The sequence below is a fragment of the Manis javanica genome, chromosome 10, assembly GCF_040802235.1.
Source record: "Manis javanica isolate MJ-LG chromosome 10, MJ_LKY, whole genome shotgun sequence".
Lineage (NCBI taxonomy): Eukaryota > Metazoa > Chordata > Mammalia > Pholidota > Manidae > Manis > Manis javanica.
In genome coordinates, this window is record NC_133165.1 from 23,093,400 (window position 1) to 23,113,260 (window position 19,861).

Here is a 19,861-nt window from a genome sequence, read left to right on the forward strand (position 1 = left end):
ACCCTACATACCCCATTACAGTCACTATCCATCAGCGTAGTGAGATGCTATAGAGTCACTGCTTGTTTTCTCTGCACTATACTGCCTTCCCCATGTCCCCCACCCGACATTATGTGTGTTAATCATAATGCTCCTTATTCCCCTTCTCCCTCCCTTCCCACCCACCCTTCCCAGTCCTTTCCCTTTGGTATCTGTTAGTCCATTCTCGGGTTCTGTGATTCTGCTGCTATTTTGTTCCATTCATTTTTGCTTTGTTCTTATACTCCACAGATGAGTGAAATCACCTGGTACTTGTCTTTCTCCACCTGGCTTATTTCACTGAGCATAATACCCTCTAGCTCCATCCATGCTGTTGCAAACGGTAGGATTTGTTTTCTTCTTATGGCTGAATAATATTCCATTGTGTATATGTACCACTTCTTCTTTATCCATTCATCTACTGATGGACACTTAAGTTGCTTCCATTTCTTGGCTGTTGTAAATAGTGCTGTGATAAACATAGGGTTGCATATGTCTCTTTGAAACTGGGCTCCTGCATTCTTAGGGTAAATCCCTAGGAGTGGAATTCCTGGGTCAAATGGTATTTCTATTTTGAGTTTTTTGAGGAAACTCCATATTGCTTTCCACAATGGTTGAATTAGTTTACATTCCCACCAGCAGTGTAGGAGGGTTCCCCTTTCTCTGCATCCTCACCAGCATGTGTGGTTCCTATTCTTTTCTATGTTGGCCATTCTAACTGGTGTGAGCCACTCATTGTGATTTTAATTTTCATTTCCCTGATAATTAGTGATATGGAGCATCTTTTTATGTTCCTGTTGGCCATCTGAATTTCTTCTTGGAGAATTGTCTGTTCATATCCTCTGCCCATTTTTTAACACAGTTATTTGCTTTTTGTGTGTTGGGGTGTATGAGTTCTTTATATATTTTGGATGTTAACCCCTTGTTGGATATGTCATTTACAAATATATTCTCCCATACTGTAGGATGTCTTTTTGTTTTGCTGATGGTGTCCTTTGCTGTACAGAAGCTTTTTAGCATGCTGTCATCCCATTTGTTCATTTTTTATTTTGTTTCCCTTGCCCAAGGAGATGCATTCAGGAAAAAGTTGCTCATGTTTATATTCAAGAGATTTTTGCCTACGTTTTCTTCTAAGAGTTTTATGTTTTCATGACTTACATTCAGGTCTTTGATCCATTTGAGTTTACTTTTGTGTATGGGGTTAGACAAGAATCCAGTTTCATTCTCTTGCATATACCTGTCCAGTTTTGCCAACAGCAACTGTTGAATAGCCTGTCATTTCCCCCATTGTATATCCATGGCTCCTTTATCATATATTAATTGACCACATATGGTCGGGTTAATATCTGGGCTCTCTAGACTGTTCCAGTGGTCTATTGTTCTGTTCTTGTGCCAGTACCAAATTGTCTTGATTACTGTGGCTTTGTAGTAGAGCTAGAAGTTGGGGAGCATAATCCCCCCAGTTTTATTCTTCCTTTTCAGGATTACTTTGGCTCTTCAGGGTCTTTTGTGGTTCCATATGAATTTTGGAACTTTTGCTCTAGTTCGCTGAAGAATGCTGTTAGTATTTTGATAGGGATTGCACTGAATCTGTAGATTGCTTTAGGCAGAATGGCCATTTTGACAGTATTAATTCTTCCTATCCATGAGGACGGGATGTGTTTCCATTTATTGGTATCTTCTTTAATTTCTCTCATGAGTGTCTTATAGTTTTCAGAATATAGGTCTTTCACTTCCTTGGTTAGGTTTATTCCTAGGTATTTTATTGTTTTTGATGCAATTGTAAATGAAATTGTTTTCCTTATTTCTCTTTCTGCTAGTTCATCGTTAGTGTATAGATTTCTGTGTATTATTGTATCCCGCAACTTTGCTGAATTCAGATATTAGATCTAGTAGTTTTGGAGTGGATTCTTTAGGGTTTTTTAAATGTACAATATCATGTCGTCTGCAAACAGAGGAGCAAGAATTTTGTAGATGATAAATAATTCCTCATAAAGTTGAACAACCAGAAAGCTTACATAACATACCGTAATCTGCTCGATTCAATCTATGTGACACTCAGGAATAGGCAGCATTAGTTTATATTGATAAAGTAAGAATGGGGTCACTTCTGTGGGTTACTGATTCAGCAGGGAGACAGGAGAGCCTTCTTGGCAGGCTGTTGAAAATGTATCACAATCTGGGTGGTGTCCACAGGGGTATATGCATATGCAAAAATATATCAAGCTGTACATTTAAGATTTATGCCCTTAACTGTTGGAGTATTATACCCAACAAATAAACAGATGAGTAATCAAATGGAGCCCAAATATTCAGGACCACTTTGCTTCCATCTTAGAGGAGTTTCTTCCACCAAATGGCTTGATAGCCTATATCAAGGGACACAAACTTTGATCCAAGGGCTAAATCCAGCCTACTGCCTGTATGTATAAATAAAATTTTATTGAAAACAACCATGCTCATTATATATTGCAGATACTGCTTCCATGGCATAATGGCAGAGTTGAGCAATATGACAGAAAGTGTATGGTGCACAAAGCCTGAGATATTCAGTACCTTGTCTTTCACAGGAAAAATCTGCTGTTTCTTTGCCTAGGTCACATTTAGGTTCCCTCCCAGTACTGAGATTTTGACCGTATGATTCTCGAGTCCAGGATATTTTCTTCTGGAAGCATCTCTAGAACTAATGCTAATCTCAAGATTTATTACACGTAAATAGAAAGTAAGTGGACTGTAGCCTTTTTTGTCTTGATCATGAATCTCCGCCTTATACTTCTATTTTTTAAAAAAGAAACAGGAAGAGAAAAGATATGTAAATGTTTTGAATATAAACATCTCTAAAACAGTTAAATGAATTTGGACTGGAACTTGGTCCATGCGTCATAGGAGCAACGGGCGTTCCTCTTTGTATGTGGAGGATGACAGTGAAACCCACAACACAGGGATATGGAACCAGAATTTTATTCCTGTCTGTTTTTAGGATATGAAAGTAAAAAGAAACAAAATTGGCAGAGAACCAACCTGACAAATCTTCCAGCTCCACCTCCGCAATGCCTCAAGTCTGCTTAATATTTCTTACCTTGAGGCTGTGGACACCTGCTGCTTGATTTAAGGCATTTGAAAAGTGAGCAGCTTGCTCTGGGTGAAGCTGCTGCAGAATAAAAAGCCTCAAGGCCCAGCTTTTCTTTGCTTTAGTTGTATGATTCACCCCTTCAGTGTTTCTCCACTTTTTGGTAGCTTCCTAGGGTTTCACAGCTTCTATTCTTAGTCTGTGATATTAATGATGCTGATAGGCAGGCCCAGAGACTGCTGTTTTAAGAAATCTTTACTGATATAATCTTAATATAACTCTTTTGAGTCTCTTGGGCTTTTTGTTTTGCTTGGCTCTCTTTTACCTTTGCCCTGTAGAAGCTGCAATTTGCCATTTCTTGCTGCTACTCACATTTTCTTCCCTGCTGATACTTTGCATTAAGGCTGCTATTAAGCTACCATTCTATTTCTCTGGGACAACCCTGTCTCCAAACACTGCAGGGAGAGCCTTTCTGGCAACCTGCTGTCCACAAATCAGAAACTACAGCCGAAGCCAAACAATTCCTTTGTTGTAAGCATTCAGACATACTGAGCGCTGCCCATGTACTGAGAATACATAACAGAAGGTTCCTACTCTCTACAAGCTTACAATATTGAAGATGTGTAAGCTCTTAGGGAAAATAGAGTAGTTAAAATTAGTGAACAGAGTGATATAAACAGCCTCTAAAAGAGAGTCCAAAAATGCCCACCAAGAGCATCATCTGAAAAATTAAATCTTCAGCTTTAAAGCCATGACCTTAATCTTCCAGTTGCTCTCTGAAAACACTCTACAAAAGCTTGAAGTTCTTTATGGAGTTCACAGAGAGAGCCTGATAATTTGTCATTCAGGTATATTTCTCATGGCCTTTGGCAAGACTGGATCTGGCGTGCCACAGCTCTCTGGCAAGGGAGTGTTGCTAGCTGGTGCTGCACCTCTGAGCTCGTAAGAGGGGTCCTGTAGGGCTGGGAGCCAGACTTCCAGTGCCAGTCTACAGTGCCCACATCAGTGCGGCTGGCGCTGTGAGTGCCGGAGGAACCGAAAGTGGGGTTCACTTGCTGCTATGGGAAGGAACTGCCTCTGCAGGGGGAGGATGTGTTGCTGAGCTGATGTTCCCAGGACACTAAGGCAGGGAGGAATCCCAGGGGAAGCATACAGGGAACACACGGAAAGGAGCATGTCCCCTTTTCTGTCTCCACTTCCCAGTCTTCCTCTGCCACCCTGTGGGGAGGAATTGCCACTCCAACATGAAGCCTTGCTGACATGATGCCTGCAGGAACCACAGCAGTTGGAAGCCCAACAGAAACCAGCAGAGAACAGGAAAGAGCAAGCCTCTTCCTCCTCCTCCAACTTAGCAGGCTCCTCTGGCTCCCCTCGTTGTCAAAGCTTGATGGGCAACCGTTTGTATATAAGAAAAGTAGTTCGCGGAGCCCCATCGCAAAGAGGAGGAGAAAGTAGGTTTGGAGCTGAGAGACAGTAACTTAAAAAATAGTGTAATTATTTTCCCCACAAGGCTCTGTTCTGCTTTCCCTGACTGTATTGAAATGATGATGGATATTGAGAAGTGCACAGGCTTTCTCAACTGTGCTTGGACCATTAGACTCTCCAGGAATGAAGAAGAGAAAGGGAAAGAAAAAGAAAGGCTTTGAGGACACGGTTGTAGATAATGCACTAGGCATGACTTCACTTCCAACTTGAGACACTATCATTGGTTGGGAAACATGTCCTCAGTATGTGGGAATGGGAGACAATGAAAAAAAAAGTGAGTAGAAAAAGAGGCAATGATTTCACAGCGAGCCTGTCCCCACCTCCCACACATCATACAGTTTCTCTATATTCTTTATCCTGTTCCTCACATCCTCTGTAGTTCCCTGGTTAGCACATGATATATAAAATATGTAGAATAAACTGGGCACTTTCAAATAAAAGCAACGGTGAGCCTATGCTTACAATTCTCCATGCATGGAAGCCTCAGTGTGGTTTCTGTTTGCTTTACAGGCTGCATGCTATGCAGTTGGCTGTCATCTGGCACGTCAGTTGGTGAAGCACACAAGCGGCTGTACTTCCTTATTTCCCACGGGCAGTATTTATAATGGCAAGACTGTGTGTCCAGAATTCAAGCTAAGAAGATAGGGGGGAAAAAATCATGAGCTGAGTGCTACAGCCTTAGACTTTATTGAGAACCGAAGGTAATGATTTCACAGGCAAGCATTTTTTTGCTACAGGGAATAACAAAGAGTGCTTGTGTGCTGTCTGAGGGGTGAACATGAAAAAGAGAAGGTGGAACCAACCCAATGGACCAGACATTTTTAAACCCTGTGAAATACATCATCTCAAACATTTAAAGGAAAATAATGCACTTTAGAAAAATAGAAGAAATAAATAACCAAGTTACAGTTATAGAACACCAGATCTGTTTATCAGCATTAAGGAATGGGTTGTTTTAATTATATTTAATTAAACTCCTTTAATTATGATTTCCAGAAAAAATGCCATATTTTTTACAGCATTATATGCTTTGAAATATGGATGGTAAAAACTGATTCCTAAACATACTTTTCTTAAAAAATTTCCCTTTTATTTCAACCAGCAGTTTGTTCAGATTGTTTTAGTTTTCAGATCCTTGCAATTAAATTGGCCATAGTATATATCTTTAAGAAGTTCAAAGAACTTGGAGGAAGATACAACTAAGTGTGAATCTTCCTCTGGCACTTATGAGTGAGGTATTTTGGATAAAACATATAAATAGACCCAAAGTTTAGTTTCTTTTCTAAACGGGGAATTCAAATTAGCTTAGGGTGATTAACTACTTCAACACTCTGACTTGCCCCTATGAACCACCAAAATATTAGCTATTGTTACTACTAGCAGCATTATTACATAATTATGTTTATCTTATTAGTATTACAATTAGCCATACAAGCATTGTCATAGTTATTTTGTTACCTACATGTATTATTTTTCTAAAGTCTAACTTACACTTGTAGACTCCAAAGCGTCACTTGGTTTCCTTGCCCATGTGTCCTGCCTGAAGGAGCAGCAAGCTGGAGAAAATAAAACTCCCTGAAGGGGAGTGAGCACAAGGCTGCTCCACAGCTGTTCCATATGACGCCGGCACGTCAGTGGGCAACATTCTGTATCCAGTTCGGACTTACCCACTGGGGTCGTGGCTCACTAGGGGCAGATTGAGTTTGCATGTCTGATGTAACACCTTGGTGATCAGGAAGGCATTTCAGATCCAACTGGCATCACCTAGCAGCACCAATACCAATGAAACAACCACTTGCCTTCCTATATACCAACAATTACAAGGGGAATCAGTTAAAAATAATACTTCATCTGTAAGCCTACTGAGGAACACTTTGTAATCTGTCATTAGATCAGTATTCAAGAATGTGAACGTTCAGCACTGCAGTTAAGTGAAAGATTCCTAGTTTAGTCCTATTAACTGCCCAGGATACTGCTAGAGCTTATGGGATTTCTGCGAATGATTTGAACAGGCTTTTGATCTCTCTGAATAATAACACACTCGGGACATATATAGGACAAGTAGAATTTGGAGACACATTGGCAACGCTACAAGGTGGAAGTAATTTAGAAAAATTTCCTAAGGTTTTGGCAAAATTACTTAAATTAATTGGTAATCTCTTTCCTGAAATGTCAAATAGCTGTGACATGTTGAAATGAAATGCTTGGTTTTAACCACTTGGAAGTGAAGTTCCAGGACTCCAGCATCTGCTTCTGTGCCAAGACTGTGACTAATGCCTGCTGTGTTTCTGGGAAAGGGTGGCACTCTTGGTGCATCTTTTCTTAGTAATTAAAGAATGTCTTTAAACTCACTGTCCATGGAGGGGAATTTTCCTTCCAAGTCTTTTCCTCTACTCAGAGCAAACATCTAGTTTATTATCATTACACAGCATAGAAGATAATTATTTTATAGTCCTAGCACTTGCACTTAATACAGAAAATAATCACTCAAAAAGCGAAGGGTCAGATGCTTTTGTTTTTATGTTTAAGAAATGTTCTGCAGGTTCATGAACTGCTCAATTGTAATGGTAACTGATGTAAAAATGTAAGCTTACTCAAGACACTCTGACAACAGCTTGAACTTACACATTTCTTTTCATCCTTAATGACCTTTTTTAAGTTCAGGTACAACGGACAGATCTTAGGATGCCTCTACCAGCCCAGCCATGTTGAGCAATGTCACATGGCAAGGAACTGCCAGTAACTTTTAGAAGCTGAGGGTTAGCATCTGGCTGAGAGTCAGCAAACACCAAAGCTCTTAGTTCAACCATAAGGAACTGAAGGCTGACCCTTCCATAGTATCCACGTGAGAAGACAGCCCTGGCTGATACTTTGCAACCATAAAAAACCATAAGGCAGGGAAGCCACGTTTAATCCACAGAAACAGGTATGTGTTGTTTTAAGCCACTAAGTTTGTGATCATATTACATACCAAAAAAATTTAATACAAAGTGATGATAATCAAAGCCTGATTTACTTCTCCAGTTTCTTAATTAACCTCTTTGAGTATAAACTTGGTCTTACTGGAATTCATTCGCTACTCTGAAGTCACTCTCTGAAATACAGACCTGATTATGCCTTGCTTGAATCTCTCCAGTGTCTCTGTGTATTTTCTGAAGACCCTTCATCGTCTGTTTTCTCTGTCACTCTCCCGCCTTGTTCTGCCTGCTTTGCCACCACCTCACATAGGGCTTTACTCCATGGAAGACTTCAGTCTTTGCATATCCTGCACATACCCCTCCTTTGCCTTTCAATTCTCACTTTAGGCATGGCTTCCTGACATTAGGTCATAAGCTTCTACGTGCTACTGTAAAATTATAAAAAAACTACCTACCTCTGATATTGAATTTATCAAAGTGTATTAAAATTGCCTATTGACTGATGTATCTCTCCTGTTGACTAAACACTTCTGGGAAGAAAAATCACAATATGTTTATCATAAATTGCCACTTTCATACAGCACTAATGGCTAGCATATAGTGTGTAGTCAGTAAATATCTCACGAATGAAGGTTGTACATGTTTCCAACCTAAAAAGAATATTCAAATCTCCACTGAACTGATTGCATCCCCCATTTTATAGTCATAACCATTGTCTCTCTCTTTTTTTTTATTTGATTAATCTAAAATCAGTAATTTTGAAATTTGCCAGATTTGAAGACCCATTATGGATATTTCTTTAAAATGCAAATGTTTCTTCCTCTATGATACCCATTGTGTGAACCGGTATAGGGGAAGAACTACAAATCTATTATTTTAGCCAATACTCTTTGCAACTGTTTTGATTTAACAAGTTTAGAACACAGGTTTTAAATGATTACATAGTATTGACTATTGCACACCTGAGTCCTACCTGTGGTTTTTAGTTTGCATGTAAAGCCAATGAAATCAAGCCACATGAATTGCCTACCATAACTAGAATTGTCCTGAATTGAAACCCAATGACTTGTCTCTGGCTCACCAGTTGCTTTTCTGTTTTCCCACAGCTCAGTTCCCAGAACCCTTTTGTATACTCACCCATGTTGACTCCCTCTAGGACCCACCACATCACCATTTTGGAGGTGGCCATTGCTTGATATTGACACATTTTTTTCTCCCCTCTTATTTGCTACTAAATTACCCCCAAATTAAACCTTAACCCAATGAAGCCCCTTACTTCCCAGAATGCAGTTTTCTAATTTACTTCATACTCAGGTGTTCCTCGGTCACAAAACAGCAATTCCTGTAAGAATGTTGGTATTGTAACTATGTAAAAACACATCACATTTTAAGCAAATGCAAGAGTTTTTCTTTTTTACTTTCAATTATCATCTTTTCTCAGGGGGCTTACATGCATAAGTAAAATCAAGACACAGATAAATAGATCCCATGGTTTTATAGAACCTAGCAGTAAGATTTGGGGGAGATAGAAAATGGGTGGGCGGCAGGGAGCTACACACCCAATATGGATCTCCAGTCTTCTGGTGGTTCCAGATCCCAGTTCCATTCACTACTGACGGGACCACTGTGGGCAAGTGACTTAACTGCTCTGCACTTTGATTCCCTCATCTGTACAGATGGGGACAATAATAGGGTTTTGTGAAGAATGTAGGTTTCAATATAAATAAATTGCTTAGGGAAGTATCTGGCACACAGTAGTGTTAATATTGAATTAAAAATATAGGTGGACTGATGTTAAATCAACTTTGTGAACAATTTTAAATCAGCTCACAATGGCTTAAAAATACAGAATAACAATTGAGAACATATCATTAACTTGTAACCTGGAATGCAAAGGTGGAGTTGGGTCAGTATCAATCAGTTTGTTGAGAAATCACCTTCCTTCTTTTCCTCTTTTCTCTTAGATTTATCCCTTTTGTTACAAGGATGGCTCCAACCACAATTGAAAGATGGCTATCAGCGAAAAAAGGGGACTTTTCTTCATACTCACTTAAGTGGAGGACAAAGAATGGTATCCTATCTCTCTTATTTAAGGAAAAAAATAGAATTTTCTCAGAAAAGTTTGGCATTCCACCCCTGCAGCAGCCCATTCCAGGAGAATCACTGGTAGGAGGGCTGGTATTTTCTTTAAACAATCCAATTCTGCCCTTGATTTGAAGTCAATTATAAAAACTAATTAGGGGAGAGGTAAGTCAACCACAGTGTTCACTACACTTCATTTTTCAATTTTAAAATGAAGAAGATGGATTAAATGATTGGTAAAATCCTCTCTGTGTCCACTATTCTATCAGATCAGACATTCTTAACCATTTACGACACCTCAGAATAATTAAGAAAAAGGCCACATGTAATTAGTAAGAAACCAAAGAGTTGTGTATAGTTGTACATGCACAACATATATTTGTGCTTTTTGGTAGCACATTATGTAACAGTAACTACTGAAAACTTTGAAGTAGTGGTAAGAGTAAACAATAGTTTAAGATCTCTATTGTGATCTGAGACATTGCTAATTTTGGCCTACATTAATAATTGCAGAGAATTACAAATTTCAGTTAGAATTTAGTGGAAATAAAGACTAACAACCTCCTACTATCCATGGACCTCTTGGTACTTCATGGACCCAAAAGTGAGAACCCCTGTCATAGAGCATTCTTTTAGGCTATCAGGAAAAAGTCCTATCATGGAGGTTCAATTGTAATTCTCTTAACAGCATTTACCACAATTTTCCCATGATATAATGATAGCAGTATGTGGTACAGTTTCATAACTAGAGTGTGAGCCCCTTAAAAGAGAGAGCCATATCATCTACATTTTTTACTTATTTACAGCATCTTTCTTAAAACTGCTTCTGCAGTAAAATCACTTCGGGAGATTAAAAAAATTCAGATGTTCCCCACCTACCTCTGAGTCAGGATATCTGCATAGGGACCTAGGAATCTGTGTTTATAAAAGCTTCCAAGATTATACTGATGCACTTAGGTTTCACCAGGTTAATGATTCACATTAGGGAAGGAGTGTCATTTAACACCTGGCATAATGCTTTGCACAAATTACATCTTCAGTAAATGAGTTAGGGATTTGAATGAGGGAAACTAGGCCATATAAAAGGAGTTCACATTTAGAAACACTACTAAAAAACCCTGTCATTCAAATATGACATAAAAATGTCCTCAATAAAGTTTCATTTCTAAGTCATTTTTAATAACAGAATTATATTTGAAGGCACAGTCCATGGCTCTTATATAAGAATTTTAGAGGGGATTCTCAAAGCAGACCAACCAAATACTAACTAAAGGCAAAAAATAAAATCAGCTATCCACAAAAACAGTCAAGGGAAACACAAAAGAGTACAGAATAAAACACCTAACATATAAAGAGTGGAGGAGGAAGAATAAGAAGGGAGAGAAATAAAGAATCATCAGGCTGTGTTTATAATAGCATAATAAGTGAGTTAAAATTAGACAGATAGTAAAGAAGATACCCTTGAAACTTTGGTAACCATGAATCCAAAACCTGCAGTGGCAATAAGTACATATTTATCGATAATCACCATAAATGTAAATTTTCTGAATGCACAAATCAAAAGACACAGAGTAAGAGAATGGATGAAAAAGCAAGATCCATCTATACGCTGCTTACAAGAGACTCATCTCAAACCCAAAGACATACACAGACTAAAAGTGAAGGGATGGAAAAAGATACTTCATGCAAACAATAGGGAGAAAAAAGCAGGTGTTGCAGTACTTGTATCAGACAAAATAGACTTTAAAACACAGAAAGTAACAAGAGACAAAGAAGGACATTACATAATGATAAAGGGGGCAGTACAACAAGATGATACAACCATTATAAATATATATGCACCCAACACAGGAGCACCTACATATGTGAGACAAATGCTAACAGAATAAAAGGAGGAAATAGAATGCAATACATTCATTTTAGGATACTTCAATACACCACTCACTCCAAAGGACAGATTCACCAGACAGAAAATAAGTAAGGACACAGAGGCACTGAACAACACACTAAAACAGATGGACCTAACAGACATCTACAGGACTCTACATGAAAAGCAGCAGGATACACATTCTTCTCAACTGCATAAGGAACATTTTCCAGAATAGACCACATACTAGGCCACAAAAAGAGCCTCAGTAAATTAAAAAAGATTGGAATTGTACCAAACAACTTCTCTGATCACAAAAGTATAAAACTAGAAACAGATTGTAAAAAGAAAAAAAAGAGGCTCACAAACACATGGAGGCTTAACAACATGCTCCTAAATAATCAATGGATCAATGAACAAATTAAAACAGAGATCAAGCAATATATGGAGACAAATGAAAACAACAGCCCAATGCCCCAACTTCTGTGGGATGCAGTGAAGGCTGTTCTACAAGGAAAGTACATAGCACTCCAGACCTATTTAAAAAAAGAAGAACAATCTGAAATGAATAGTCTAAAGTCACAATTACTGAAACTGGAAGAAGAACAAATGAGGCCCAAAGTCAGCAGAAGGAGGGACATAATAAAGATGAGAGAAGAAATAAATAGAATTGAAAAGAATAAAACAATAGAAAAAAAAATCAATGAAATCAAGAGCTGGTTCTCTGAGAAAATAAATAAAATAGATAAATGTCTAGCCAGACTTATTAAGAGAAAAAGAGAATCTACACACATAAACAGAATCGGAAATGACAAAAGGAAAAATCATGAGGGACACCATAGAAATACAAAGAATTATAAGAGAATACTATGAAAATCTATATGTTAACAAACTGGATAATCTAGAAGAAATGGGTTACTTTCTAGAAAAATAAAACCTTCCAAGACAGACCAAGGAAGAAACAGAAAATCTAAACAGACCAATTACCAGCAATGAAATTTAATCAGTAATCAAAAAATTACCCAAGAACAAAATTCCCAGACCAGATGGATTCACCACTGAATTTTATCAGACATTTAGAGAAGACATACTACCCATTCTCCTTAAAGTTTTTGAAAAGAATAGAAGAGGAGGGAATACTTTCAAACTCATTGTATGAAGCCAGCATCACTCTAATATGAAAACTGGGCAAAGATCCACAAAAAAAGAAAATTACAGACCAATATCCCTGATGAACATAGATGTAAAAATACTCAACAAAATATTAGCAAACCAAATTCAAAAATACATCAAGAGTATCATACCCCATGATCAAGTGGGATTAATCTGAGGGATGCAATGAAAGTACAACATTTGAATATCCATCAATGACATGCACCACATCAACAAAAAGGAGGACAAAAACCACATGATCATCTCCATAGATGCTGAAAAAGCATTTGATAAAATTCAACATCCATTCATGATAAAAAGTTTCAACAAAATGAGTATAGACGGCAAGTACCTCAACATAATAAGGCCATATATGACAAACACACAGCCAGTATCACACTTAACAGTGAGAAACTGAAAGCTTTTTATCTAAGATGGGGAACAAGGCAGGAGTGCCCACTCTCCCCACTTTTATTCAACTTAGTACTGGAGGTCCTAGTCATGGCAATCAGACAAAAGGAAGAAATAAAAGGCACCCAGATTTGTAAGGAAGAAGTCGAACTGTCAGTATTTGCAGATGACATGATATTGTACATAAAAAACCATAAGGAATCCACTCCAAAACTACTAGATCTAATATCTGAATTCAGTAAAGTTGCAGGATACAAAATTAATCTGAAAAAATCTGTTGCATTCCAAAACCTAATGATGAACTAGCAGAAAGAGAAATCAGGAAAACAATTCCATTCACACTTGCATAAAAAAGAATAAAATACCTAGGAATATACCTAACCAAGGAAGTGAAAGACCTATACCCTGAAAACTACAAGAAACTCTTAAGAGAAATTAATGAGGACACTAACAAAGGGAAATTCATCCCATGCTCTTGGCTAGGAAGAATTAATATTGTCAAAATGGCCATCCTGCCTAAAGCAATCTACAGATTCAGTTCAATCCCTATCAAAATACCAACACCACTCTTCAACGAACTGGAACAAATGGTTCTAAAATTCATATGGAACCACAAAAGATTCTGAATATCAAAGCAATCCTGAGAAGGCAGAATAAAGCAGGGGGTGTCTCGCTTCCCAACTTCAAGCTCTACCACAAAACCACAGTAATTAAGACAATTTGGTACTGGCACAAGAACAGACCCACAGAACAGTGGAACAAAACAGAGAGTCCAGATATTAACCAAAACATATATGGTCAATTAATATATGATAAAGGAGCTATGGATATACAATGAGGAAATGACAGCCTCTTTTTTCCTTCTAAACTGTTTTTTTAATAGTTTTATTTTATTTTTATATATTTTTATTTTGATATCATTAATGTACAATTACTTGAACAACATTGTTACTAGACTCTCCCTATTATCAAGTCCTCACCCACATACCCCATTACAGTCACTGTCCATCAGCATAGTAAGATACTATAGAATCATTACTTGTCTTCTCTGTATATTCTGCCTTCCTCATGTCCCCACCCCCCTACATTATATGTGCTAATTGTAATTCCCCATTTTCCCCCTTATCCCTCCCTTCCCACCCATCCTCCCCAGTCCCTTTCTTAGGTTCTGTGAATCTGCTGCTGTTTTGTTTCTTCATTTTTCTCTTTGTTCTTATACTCCACAGATGAGTGAAATCATTTGGTACTCATCTTCCTCTGCCTGGCTTATTTCACTTAGCATAATACCCCCTAGCTCCATCCATGTTGTTGCAAATGGTAGGATTTGTTTTCTTAGGGCTGAATAATATTCCATTGTGTATATGAACCACATCTTTATCCATTCATCTACTGATGGACACTTAGGTTGCTTACAATTCTTGGCTATTGTAAATAGTGCTGCGATAAACATAGGAGTGCAACTGTCTTTTTCAAACTGGATTGCTGCATCCATAGGGTAAATTCCTAAGAGTGGAATTCCTGGGTCAAATGGTATTTCTACTTTGAGTTTTTTGAGGAAGATCCATACTGCTTTCTGCAGTGGTTGAACTAGTTTACATTCCCACCAGAAGTGTAGGATGGTGCCCCTTTCTCCATATCCTTCCAACATTTGTTGTTGCTTGTCTTTTGGATGTTGGCCATTCTAACTGATGTGAGGTGATATCTCACTGTGGCTTTAATTTGCATTTCCCTGATGATTAGTGATGTGGAGCATCTTTTCATGTGTCTGTTGGCCATCTGAATTTCTTCTTTGGAGAAGTGTCTGTTCAGATACTATGCCCATTTTTTTAATTGGATTATTTGCTTTTTGTTTGTTGAGGTGTGTAAACTCTTTATATATTTTGGATGTCTACCCTTTATCGGATCTGCCATTTATGAACATATTCTCCCATACTGTAGGATGTCTTTTGTTCTACCAATGGTATCCTTTGCTGTACAGAAGCTTTTTAGTTTGATATAGTCCCACTTGTTCATTTTTGCTTATATTTCCCTTGCCCAGGGAGATATGTTCATGAAGAAGTTGCTCATGTTTATGTCCAAGAGATTTTTGCCTATATTTTTTTCTAAGAGTTCTATGGTTTCATGACTTATATTCAGGTCTTTGATCCATTTTGAGTTTACTTTTGTGTAGGGGGTGAGACAATAATCCAGTTTCATTCTCTTACATGTAGCTGTCCAGTTTTGCTGACACCAGCTGTTGAGGCTGTCATTTCCCCACTGTATATCCATGGCTCCTTTATCATATATTAATTGACCATATATGCTTCAGTTTATATCTGGACTCTAGTCTGTTCCACTGGTCTATGGGTCTGTTCTTGTGCCAGTACCAAATTGTCTTGATTACTGTGGCTTTGTGGTAGAGCTTGAAGCTAGATATCCCCTGCTTTATTCTTCCTTCCCAGGATTGCTTTGGCTATTCAAGGTCTTTGGTGGTTTCATATGAATTTTAGAAGTATTTGCTGTAGTTCATTGAAGAATGCTGTAGGTATTTCGATAGGGATTGCATTGAATCTGTAAATTGCTTTGGGCAGGATGGCCATTTTGACAATTATTAATTCTTCATAGCCAAGAGCATGGGATGAATTGCCATTTATTAGTGTCCTCTTTAATTTCTTTTAAGAGTGTCCCATTGTTTTCAAGGTATAGGTCTTTCACTCCCTTGGTTAGGTTTATTCCTAGGTATTTTATGTATTTTTTGATGTAACTGTGAGTGGAATTGTTTTCCTGATTTCTCTTCCTGCTAGTTTATTATTAGTGTATAGGAATGCAACAGATTTCTGTGTATTAATTTTGTATCCTGCAACTTTGCTGAATTCAGATATTAGATCTAGTAGTTTTGGAGTGGATTCTTTATGGTTTTTTATGTACAATATCATGTCATATGCAAGCAGGGAGAGTTTGACTTCTTCCTTGCCAATCTGGATGCCTTTTATTTCTTTGTGTTGTCTGATTGCCATGTCTAGGACCTCCAGTACTTTGTTGAATAAAAGTGGGGAGAGTGGGCATCCTTGTCTTTTTCCTGATCTTTAAAGGAAAAGCTGTCAGCTTCTAGCTGTTAAGTATAATGTTGCCTGTTCCTTTATTATGTTGAGCTACTTGCCCTCTATACTCATTTTGTTGAGAGTTTTTATCATGAATGCATGTTGAATTTTATCAAATGCTTTTTCAGCATCTATGGAGACGATCATGTTTTTGTCCTTTTTGTTGATATAGTGGATGATGTTGATAGATTTTCAAGTGTTGTACCATCCTTGCATCCCTTGGATGAATCCCACTTGATCATGATGGATGATCTTTTTGAAGTATTTTTGAATTCGGTTTACTAATATTTTCTTGAGTATTTTTGCATCTATGTTCATCAGGGATATTGGTATGTAATTTTTTTTGTGTGCGTGTGGTGTCTTTGCCTTGTTTTGGTATTAGAATGATGTTGGCCTCATAGAATGAGTTTGGGAATATTCCCTCCTCTTCTACTTTTTGGAAAACTTTAAGGAGGATGGGTATTATGTCTTCAGTAAATGTTTGATAAAATTTAGCATTGAAACCATCTGGCCTGGGGGTTTTATTCTTGGTTAGTTTTTTGATTACTAATTCAATTTCTTTGCTGGTATTTGGTCTATTTGGATTTTCTGTTTCTTCCTGGGTCAGCTTTGAAAGGTTGTATTTTTCTGGAAAGTTGTCCATTTCTTCTATGTTATCCAGTTTTTTACCATATAATTGTTCATAGTATTCTGTCATAATTCTTTGTATTTCTGTGGTGTCCTTGGTGATTTTTCCTTTCTCATTTCTGATTCTGTTTATGTGTGCAGACTTTTTTTTTCTTGATTAGTCTGGCTTGGGGTTTATCTATTTTGCTTATTTTCTCAAAGAACCAGCTCCTACTTTCATTGATTCTATTGTTTTATTCCTCTGAATTTTATTTATTTCTGCTTTAATCTTTATGTCCCTCCTTCTACTGACTTTGGGCCTCATTTGTTCTTTCTCTTCTAGTTTCATTAATTGTGAGTTTCGACTGTTCATTTGGGATTGTTCTTTCCTGAGGTATGCCTGTGTTGCAATATACTTCCCTCTTAGCACAGACTTTACTGTATCCCACAGATTTTGTGTTGTTGAATTATTCTTGTTATTTGTCTCCATATATTGCTTGATCTCTGTTTTTATTTGGTCATTGATCCATTGATTATTTAGGAGCATTTTGTTAAGTTTCCATATGTATGTGGGCTTTTTTGTTTTGTGTAAATTCTAGTTTCATACCTTTGTGATCTGAGAATTTCAATCTTTTTGAATTTACTGAGGTTCTTTTTGTGGCCTAGTACATGACATATTCTTGAAAATGTTCCATGTGCACTTGAGAAGAATGTGTATCCTTTTGCTTTTGGGTGTAGAGTTCTGTAGATGTCCATTAGGTCCATCTGTTCTAATGTGTTGTTCAGGGCCTCTGTCTATTTACTTGTTTTCTGTCTGGTTGATCTGTCCTTTGGAGTGAGTGGTGTGTTGAAGTCTCCTAAAATGAATGCCTTGCATTCTATTTCCCCCTTTAATTCTGTTAATATTTGTTTCACATACATAGGTGCTCCTGTGTTGGGTGCATAGATATTTATAATGGTTATATCTTCTTGTTGGACTGCTCCCTTTATCATTATGTAATATCCTTATTTGTCTCTTGTGACTTTCTTTGTTTTGAAGTCTATTTTGTCTGATACAAGTACAGCAACTCCTGCTTTTTTCTCCCTGTTAGTTGCATGAAATATCTTTTTCCATCCCTTTACTTTCAGTTTGTGTATGTCTTTGGGTTTGAACTGAGTCTCTCGTATGCAGCATATAGATGGGTCTCATTTTTTAATCCATTTAGTGATTCTATGTCTTTTGATTGGTGCATTCAGTCCATTTACATTTAGGGTGGTTATCAACAGGTATGTACTTATTGCCATTGCAAGCTTTAGATTTGTGGTTACTGAATGTTCAAGGGTAATTCCCTTACTAACAGTCTAATTTAACTAACTTCGTGTGCTATTACAAACACAACCTAAAGGTTCTCTCTTTTTTTTCCCCTCCTTTTTCTTCCTCCTCTATTCTTTGTATGTTATGAATCATATTCTGTGCTCTTTGTGACATCTATTTAGCCTTAGGAATACTTCCATCTATAGGAGTCCCTCCAAAATACACTGTAGAGGTGGTTTGTGGGAGGTAAATTCTCTTAACTTTTCTGTATCTGAAAATTGTTTAATCCCTCCTTCAAATTTAAATGATAACCTTGCTGGGTATAGTATTCTTGGTTCAAGGCCCTTCTGCTTCATTGTATTAAAGATATCATGCCACTCCCTTCTGGCCTGTAAGGTTTCTGTTGAGAAGTCTGATGATAGCCTAATGGGTTTTCCTTCGAGGAGTGTATTCCTTGAGATATATATTAAACTGTATATTCTTGGTCCAATCACAAAGTAAGCCATACAATGACACATACACTAGATATTGAACTTTGTGAATTTCAGTTACATTATTAATTACATGAAAAATATATGAACATTTAAATTAACACTTTGATAATTGGAAAATTAATTGTAAGATGAAAGTCTGTTTCAAATGAATGATTCCATTAGAACATTTAATAATCTCCTTGTCAGTGAAATAAATTCCACTGTTAAAAATCTTCTGAATAATTAAACTCTTTTAATGGTTACAAAGTTGGATATTTTCTACTATTTTCCCATATGGAGATATTAAATATTGTAGTTTTAAATGTATGAATTTCTAACCCTGATAGAGAAAGGATTTTCCTGAATCCAGAGTCAGCTTTGTTAATAAAGGTTATCAAATTATAGATATATTATCTTTGGTAATAATAAAGTTACTTTTCAGAGATATGTTAATATTCAGACTAAAGTAATAAATCATTAGTATAGTACACAGCTAAATCTTTTCATATTTATAAGTATTCACATTTCTTAACTATGTTGGGGAGAATTTTTTTTTTAAACTATATAAACTCTTCATGGAAGAAGCAGCAACTGAAGAACTATAGAAAAATACTTCTCTGCAAACAGTCCTATTGAGGTCAGTAACAATCCTAATAATATCACCCTATCTAGATGTGAATTCACTAATAATTTACAACAACTAGCTCTGTCTCCATGGTATGAATCAGAACTAGTCTAGTTCCATTTAGTCGGTTCAGTCTGAGTAATTGTGACATGTTAGAGCTTTAATATGCCACAATATTTAATGAGAAACTATTTTTTTACTTATCAAATATTAACTGGTGTCTGTTACATTCCTAATATCAGGGATACAGCTGCAAACAAGACCTTATCATCGATGAGAAAATAAATGAACATCTCTATGCAGAAACTTGTTTTTCCGAGTTTTTATTGTGTATGTTAAATGGGTGCTATAGAGTGAATGTCCCCCCCACCCCCAAATTCACATATTGAAACCTAACCCCCAGTGTCATGGTATTTGGAGTCAGGGCCTTTGGGAGGTGATTAGGTCATGAGGGTGGAGTCCTCATTAATGGGATCAGTGTTCTTGTGGAAGAGACCCACAGAGTTCCCTCACCCCTTTGCCATGTGAGGACACGGCCACCTGTAAACCAGGTGGGTTTGCACCAGACTCTGAATCTGTAGGTGCCTTGTTCTGGACCTCTCAGCCCCATGATCTGTGAGAAGTAAGTATCTGTGGTCTGTCAGTCACCCAGTCTATCGTATTCTGTTGTAGCAATTCAACTGGACAGTATCTTAGAACGGACATATCCCTGGACATATGTAAATACCTGACACGTCAAGGTAGTTTGCATTCCTTGCCTCTATTGGATCTGACAGGTTA

General features: G+C 37.4%; 1 long non-coding RNA gene across 1 annotated transcript; it reads left to right on the plus strand.

Moving 5' to 3' along the window:
• The first annotated feature begins 825 nt into the window (after positions 1 to 825).
• LOC140844005 (uncharacterized) lies at positions 826 to 19,387 on the plus strand. The gene is made up of 4 exons (XR_012122061.1): positions 826 to 4,561; positions 5,084 to 5,274; positions 7,238 to 7,499; positions 9,456 to 19,387. It is a non-coding gene; the product is annotated as an uncharacterized lncRNA (long non-coding RNA).
• The last annotated feature ends 474 nt before the right edge of the window (positions 19,388 to 19,861 follow it).